The sequence below is a fragment of the Mesoplodon densirostris genome, chromosome 6 (genome assembly GCF_025265405.1).
Source record: "Mesoplodon densirostris isolate mMesDen1 chromosome 6, mMesDen1 primary haplotype, whole genome shotgun sequence".
Lineage (NCBI taxonomy): Eukaryota > Metazoa > Chordata > Mammalia > Artiodactyla > Ziphiidae > Mesoplodon > Mesoplodon densirostris.
In genome coordinates this window covers 132488978-132497348 of record NC_082666.1, presented here as the reverse complement: position 1 = coordinate 132497348, position 8371 = coordinate 132488978, and positions in this window count along the sequence as shown.

The window sequence follows — 8371 nt, the reverse complement described above, 5'->3', positions numbered from 1 at the left end:
CCCGCCTGTGACCGCCTGTCCTGCTGGGGACCTGACCACGCGCCTGCAGCCTGCTCTCTGTTGGCGCAGGCAGTGCGGGAGGCCGCATTTAATGATTTACCACTGGGTGTTTTGCACAAGGTAATAATCTTTCTGGGCATTAGTTTGCTCACAGGGCTGTGGGCAGGATGAAATCAGGGAATCTCAGACACTCCTCAGCACAGTGACCTGATCTTACAAAATCCTTCAGTAACTGTTAGCTATTATGACTAGTAACAACGTTCTTAGCAAAGCTAAGGACTCAGTTTCCTAATGGTTTTTGCCTGAGAAACTGGCAACTTTTAAGACAGATTATGTCCTTAGTTCATTCATGTAGGCAATTAAGGGTCTTTGTGAGGTTACCTATTTAAAGAAGTGTTGCCTCTGCATTCTTCTAGAAGTTAGCTCAAGAAGCTCTAACTAACCTCTAAATTATAAACCATAGTTAATTATGAAATAAAAGTGGAGACTTTGATGTTACTAGAGATTCAGGATTCCCCTCCCACCCCATTAGTGTGGTTCCCTTGGATACTTAGATACCTTAGATACACAAACTTAAACTTCTTCCCTTTGCTTGTAGAAACCTGTTTGTGAAAGGTCTTTGGTGTTCTCAGGTCTATGCTGCTTATAATATTTATTACATAGAGACTTTTTTTTTTAAAGTACGGAACTAATACCCGCCCATATTTCCAATCAATGGCAATAAAACTAAAGGAGCCAAAACTAAAGAGATTTCAGGCCAGCTCGTCATAAGATGCAGGCTCTCAAGCTTCATGGGTTTGCTGAATTTTCTCCTTGGCTGCTGGAGTTGGACAGGTGAGAGGCTGAGGGTGCTGATTCATTATGAGGTGGTGATGATTTAGGTCAGGTAGGGAGGCAGAGAAGTGGCCCATCAGGGCGGCTACTGGAACGCAGGGGACCTGAGGGTTGTGCTTAGAAAATGCAGGCAGAGAAGGGCCACAGTGGTGGGAAAGGCTAGGCAAGGGCTAAGCTGGGGACAGCTTACGTGACAATCAGAAGCTGAAAACTGAAGAGATAGTTGATTGCCAGAGAAATCCAACAGAGCAGACTTTGAACTTGTCAGGAGCAACCGCAGAAGGAGTTCTTTCCCGGTGTGGGATGAGTGAGCAAGGTCACAGCTCAGGCTGCCGTTTAAAGACTTGGCTTAGGACTCCTGGGGACCGAATGTAGGAAAGGGCCAGGGCGTGTGGACCCTGTCATCCTCTAAACATTTATTCAGTGCTTCCTCTGTGCTGGGGGCTGTAACACCTTTAAAGAGATGACGGAGGGCTTCCCTGGTGGTGCAGTGGTTGAGAGTCCGCCTGCTGATGCAGGGGACACGGGTTTGTGCCCCGGTCCGGGAAGATCCCACATGCCGTGGAGCGGCTGGGCCCGTGAGCCATGGCCGCTGAGCCTGCGCGTCTGGAGCCTGTGCTCCGCAAGGGGAGAGGCCACAACAGTGAGAGGCCCGTGTACTGCAAAAAAAAAAAAAAGAGATGACAGAGACCAGCCACGGGTCTGGAGGCTGGAAGTGCAGGATGGTGGTGTCAGCAGGGGTGGTTCTCCCTGAGACCTGTGACCAGGAATCTGTTCCAGGCCTCTCGGCTAGATGCTGGTGGTTTGCTGGTAATTTTTAATGTTCCTTGGCTTGTGGTTGCGTCTTCATCTTCACATGGTGTCTCCCTGTTGTGTTCATGTCTCTGTGTTCAAACTTCCCTGTTTTACATGGACACCAGTCACATTAGACTAGGGCTCGCCTTCATCACCTCATGTTAACTTGGTTACCTCTGTAAGGACTGTATCTTCAAAGAAGGTCACATTTCTAGGTACTAGAGGTTAAGACTCCAAAGTATCTTTTTTTTTTAAATTGCAGTATAGTTAATTTGCAATGTTCTGTTAGTTTCAAGTGTACAACAAAGTGATTCAGTTATACATATGTATCTATTCTTTTTCAGATTCTTTTCCATTATAGGTTATTACAAGATTTCAAATATAGTTCCCTGTGCTATACAGTAGGACCTTATTGTTTATCTATTTTAATCCCAAACTCCTAATGTAACCTCCCCCTCCCTCTGCCCCCACGCCTCGGGATCCCCTTTGGTAGCCATAAGTTTGTGTTCTCTGTCTGTGAGTCTGCTTCTGTTTTGTAAATGTTCATTTGTATCTTTTTTATTTTTTTAAGATACCACATGTAAGTGATATCATATGATATTTGTCTTTCTCAGACTTACTTCACTTAATATGATAATCTCTAGGTCTCCCCGTGTTGCTGCAAATGGTGTTATTTCATTCTTTTTTTTATGACTGAGTCATATGTACCACATCTTCTTTATCCAGTTATCTGTCATGGGATAGCTAGGTTGCTTCCACGTCCTGACTGTTGTAAATAGTGTTGGTATGAACATTGGGGTTCATGTATCTCTTTGAGTTAGAGTTTTCTCCAGATATATACCCAGGAGTGGGATTGCATGACCATATGTTAACTCCATTTTAGTGTTTAAAGGAGCCTCCATACTCCTCTCCTTAGTGGCTGCACCAGTTTACATTCCCACCAAAGTGTAGGAGGGTTGAGTTTTCTTCACACGCTCTCCAAAATTGATTATTTGTAGGCTTTTTAATGATGGCCATTCTTATTGGTGTGACATGGTACCTCACTGTAGTTTTGATTTGCACCTCTGTAATCATTAGCGATGTCGGGCATCTTTTCATGTGCCTGTTGGCCATCTGTAGGTCTTCTTGGGAGCAGAGTATCTATTTAGGTCTTCTGTCCATTTTTTGATGGGGTTGTTCGTTTTGTTGATATTAAGCTGTATGAGCTCTTTGTATATTTTGGAAATTAATCCCTTGTCAGTAGCATCTTCTGCAAATATTTTCTCCCATTCTGTAGGTGGTCTTTTTGTTTTGTTCATGGTTTCCTTTGCTCTGCAAAAGCTTTTAAGTTTAATTAGGTCCCACCTGTTTATTTTTGTTTTTATTTCCATTACTCTAGGAGACGATCCAAAACGATATTGCTGCCATTTATGTCAAAGAATGTTCTGCCTATGTTTTCCTCTAGGTGTTTAATAGTATCCAGTATTACATTTAGGTCTGTATGCCATTTTCAATTTATTTTTGTTTATGGTGTTAGAGAGTGTTCTGATTTCATTCTTTTACATGTAGCTGTCCAGTTTTCCAAGCACCACTTACCGAAGAGACCGTCTTTTCTCCATTGTATATTCTTGCCTTGTCATAGATTAATTGACCATAAGTTTGTGTGTTTATTTCTGGGGTTTCTATCCTGTTCCATTGATCTATATTTCTGTTTTTCTGCCAATACCATACTGTTTTGACTGTAGCTTTGTAGTAAAACCTGAAGTCAGGTAGCCTGATTCCTCTGCCTCTGTTCTTATTTCTCAAGATTGCTTTGGCTCTTAGGGGTCTTTTCTGTTTCCATACAAATTTTAAAATTATTTGTTCTAGTTCTGTGAAAAATGCCATTGGTAATTTGATAGGTATTGTGTTGAATCTGTAGATTGTCTTGCATAGTATGGTCATCTTAACAATATAGATTCTTCCAGTCCAAAACACAGTATCTCTTTCCATCTGTTTGTGTTGTCTTCTATATCTTTTATCAGCATCTTATAGTTTTCAGAGCACAGGTCTTTGCCTCCTTAGGTAGGTTTATTCTTAGGTAGTTTATTCTTTTTGGTGCTGTAGTTAATGGGATTGTTTATTTAATTTCTCTTCTGATATTTCCTTGTTCATGTATAGAAATGCAACAGATTTCTGTAATGTAATTTTGTACCCTGCAAATTTATGGAATTCATTAATGAACTCTAGTAGCTTTCTGGTGGTGTCTTTAGGATTTTCTATGTATACTTCACGTCATCTGCAAACAGTGAGAGTTTTACATCTTCTTTTCCAATTTGGATTCCTTTAGTTCCTTTTTCCTGTCTGGTTGGTGTGGCTAGGACTTCCAAAACTATGTTGAATAAAAGTGGTGAGAGTGGGCATTCTTGTCTTGTTTCTGAACTTAGTGGAAACGCTTTCAGCTTTTCACTGTTGAGAATGATGTTAGCTGTGAGTTTGTCATATATGGCTTTATTATGTTGAGATATGGTGCCTCTATGCCCACTTTCTGAAGAGTTTTTATCATAAATCGATGTTGAATTTTATCAAAAGCTTTTTCTGCATCTATTGAGCTGATCATATGGTTTTTATTCTTCAGTTTGTTAATGTGATGTATCACATTGACTGATTTCCGAATACTGAAAAATCCTAGCATCCCTGGGATAAATCCCCTTGATCATGGTGTATGATCATTTTAATGTATTGTTGGAGTTGACTTTTTTTTTGAATTAATTTCTGCTTTATAACAAAGTGAATCAGTCATACATATACATCTGTTCCCACATCCCTTCCCTCTTGCATCTCCCTCCCTCCCACCCTCCCTATCCCACCCCTCCAGGAGGTCGCAAAGCACCGAGCTGATCTCCCTGTGCTATGTGGCTGCTTCCCACTATCTATCTGCCTACGTTTGGTACTGTATATATGTCCATGCCTCTCTTTCGCTTTGTCACAGCTTACCCTTCCACCTCCCCATATCCTCAAGTCCATTCTCAAGTAGGTCTGTGTCTTTATTCCTGTTTTACCCCTAGGTTCTTCATGACATTTTTTTTAAATTCCATATATATATGTTCGCATACGGTATTTGTCTTTCTCTTTCTGACTTACTTCACTCTGTATGACAGACTCTAGTTCTATCCACCTCATTACAAATAGCTCAGTTTCGTTTCTTTTTATGGCTGAGTAATATTCCATTGTATATATGTGCCACATCTTCTTTATCCATTCATCTGATGATGGACACTTAGGTTGTTTCCATCTCCGGGCTATTGTGAATAGAGCTGCAATGAACATTTTGGTACATGTCTCTTTTTGAATTATGGTTTTCTCAGGGTATGTGCCTAGTAGTGGGATTGCTGGGTCATATGGTAGTTCTATTTTTAGTTTTTTAAGGAACCTCCATACTGTTCTCCATAGTGGCTGTACCAATTCACATTCCCACCAGCAGTGCAAGAGTGTTCCCTTTTCTCCACACCCTCTCCAGCATTTATTGTTTCTAGATTTCTTGATGATGGCCATTCTGACTGGTGTGAGATGATATCTCATTGTAGTTTTGATTTGCATTTCTCTAATGATTAATGATGTTGAGCATTCTTTCATGTGTTTGTTGGCAGTCTGTATATCTTCTTTGGAGAAATGCCTATTTAAGACTTCTGCCCATTTTTGGATTGGGTTGTTTGTTTTTTTGCTACTGAGCTGCATGAGCTGTTTATAAATTTTGGAGATTAATCCTTTGTCAGTTGCTGCATTTGCAAATATTTTCTCCCATTCTGAGGGTTGTCTTTTGGTCTTGTTTATGGTTTCCTTTGCTGTGCAAAAGCTTTGAAGTTTCATTAGGTCCCATTTGTTTATCTTTGTTTTTATTTCCATTTCTCTAGGAGGTGGGTCCAAAAGGATCTTGCTGTGATTTATGTCATAGAGTGTTCTGCCTATGTTTTCCTCTAAGAGTTTGATAGTTTCTGGCCTTACATTTAGGTCTTTAATCCATTTTGAGCTTATTTTTGTGTATGGTGTTAGGGAATGATCTAATCTCATACTTTTACATGTCCCTGTCCAGTTTTCCCAGCACCATTTATTGAAGAGACTGTCCTTTCTCCACTGTACATTCCTGCCTCCTTTATCAAAGATAAGTTGACCATATGTGCGTGGGTTTATCTCTGGGCTTTCTATCCTGTTCCATTGATCTATCTTTCTGTTTTTGTGCCAGTACCACACTGTCTTGATTGCTGTAGCTTTGTAGTATAGTCTGAAGTCAGGGAGCCTGATTCCTCCAGCTCCGTTTTTCGTTCTCAAGATTGCTTTGGCTATTCGGGGTCTTTTGTTTTTCCAAACAAATTTTGAAATTTTTTGTTCTAGTTCTGTGAAAAATGCCAGTGGTAGTTTGATAGGGATTGCATTGAATCTGTAGATTGCTTTGGGTAGTAGAGTCATTTTCACAATATTGATTCTTCCAATCCAGGAGCATGGTATATCTCTCCGTCTATTTGTATCATATTTAATTTCTTTCATCAGTGTCTTATAATTTTCTGCATACAGGTCTTTTGTCTCCTTAGGTAGGTTTATTCCTAGATATTTTATTCTTTTTGTTGCAATGGTAAATGGGAGTGTTTTCTTGATTTCATTTTCAGATTTTTCATCATTAGTGTACAGGAATGCCAGAGATTTCTGTGTATTAATTTTGTATCCTGCTACTTTACCAAATTCATTGATTAGCTCTAGTAGTTTTCTGGTAGCATCTTTAGGATTCTCTATGTATAGTATCATGTCATCTGCAAACAGTGACAGCTTTACTTCTTCTTTTCCAATTTGGATTCTTTTTATTTCCTTTTCTTCTCTGATTGCTGTGGCTAAAACTTCCAAAACTAAGTTGAATAAGAGTGGTGAGAGTGGGCAGCCTTGTCTTGTTCCTGATCTTAGTGGAAATGGTTTCAGTTTTTCACCATTGAGGACGATGTTGGCTGTGGGTTTGTCATATATGGCCTTTATTATGTTGAGGAAAGTTCCCTCTATGCCTACTTTCTGCAGGGTTTTTATCATAAATGGGTGTTGAATTTTGTCGAAAGCTTTCTCTGCATCTATTGAGATGATCATATGGTTTTTCTCCTTCAATTTGTTAATATGGTGTATCACGTTGATTGATTTGCATATATTGAAGAATCCTTGCATTCCTGGAATAAACCCCACTTGATCATGGTGTATGATCCTTTTAATGTGCTGTTGGATTCTGTTTGCTAGTATTTTGTTGAGGATTTTTGCATCTATGTTCATCAGTGATATTGGCCTGTAGTTTTCTTTGTGACATCTTTGGTTTTGGTATCAGGGTGATGGTGGCCTCACAGAATGAGTTTGGGAGTGTTCCTCCCTCTGCTATATTTTGGAAGAGTTTGAGAAGGATAGGTGTTAGCTCTTCTCTAAATATTTGATAGAATTCGCCTGTGAAGCCATCTGGTCCTGGGCTTTGTTGGAGTTGATTTGATAGTATTTTGTTGAGGAATTTTGCATCTGTGTTCATCAGTGATATTGGCATGTAAATTTCTTTTTTTTTTATGATATCTTTGTCTGGTTTTGGTGTCAGGGTGATGGTGGCCCCATGGAATGAGTTTGGAAGTGTTTCTTCCCCTGCAATTTTTTCTGGAATAGTTTCAGAGAATGGGTGTTAACCCTCCTCTAAATGTTTGGTAGAATTCACCTGTGAGGCTGTCTGGTCCTGGATTTTAAAGTTTTAAAGTTTCTGATTCAGTTTCAGTACTGGTAATTGGTCTGTTCATATTTTCTATTTCCTCCTGGTACAGTCTTGGTACCTTCCTAAGAATTTGTCTGTTTCTTCTAGGTTGTCCATTTTATTGGTGTATAGTTGCTTGTAGTAGTCTCTTATGGTCCTTTGTATTTCTCTGGTGTCAGTTGTAAGTTCTCCTTTTTTATTTCTAAGTTTATTGAGTTGAGTCCTCTCCCTTGTTTTTTTCTTGATGAGTCTGGCTAAAAGTTTGTCAATTTTGTTTATCTTTTGAAAGAACCGGCTTTTAGTTTCATTGATCAATAGGGAAGCATCAACGACTTTCTTACATGGGGGGGGGTGGCAGTTTCCTAAAGTGGACAAGTCAATATTTAAATTTAATTCAGAAGGAAACCATGCCAAATGACAACTGTTTTCTTTTTATGGCTGTTCCTATTTGCCTTATATATTGAGGTGCACCTATGTTGGGTGCATATATATTTACAATTGTGATATCTTCTTGGATTTATCCCTTGATTGTTATGTAGCATCTTCTTTGTCTTTTGTAACAGTCTTTATTTTAAAGTCTATTTGTCTGATATGAGTATTGCTACTCCAGCTTTCTTTTGATTTCCATTTGCATGAAATACCTTTTTTCAACTTCTCACTTTCAGTCTGTGTGTGTCCCTATATCTGAAGTGGGTCTCTTGTAGACAGTGTGTATAAGGGTCTTGTTTTCATTTCCATTCAGCCAGTCAGTGTCTTTTGGTTGGAGCATTTATTCTGTTTATGCTTAAGGTAATTATGGATATGTATGTTCTTATTGCCATTTTATTAATTGTTTGGGGTTGGTTTTTGTAGGTCATTTTTCTTCCCTTCCTCTTTTTCTCTTCTCTTCTGATTCGATGACTAATTTTAGTGTTGTGGTTGGATTCCTTTTTCGTTTTTGTGCGTGTATCTATTGTAGATTTTTGGTTTGAGGTTACCATAGGTTTTGATATAGCAGTCTGTATATAAACAAGATTGTTTTAAATT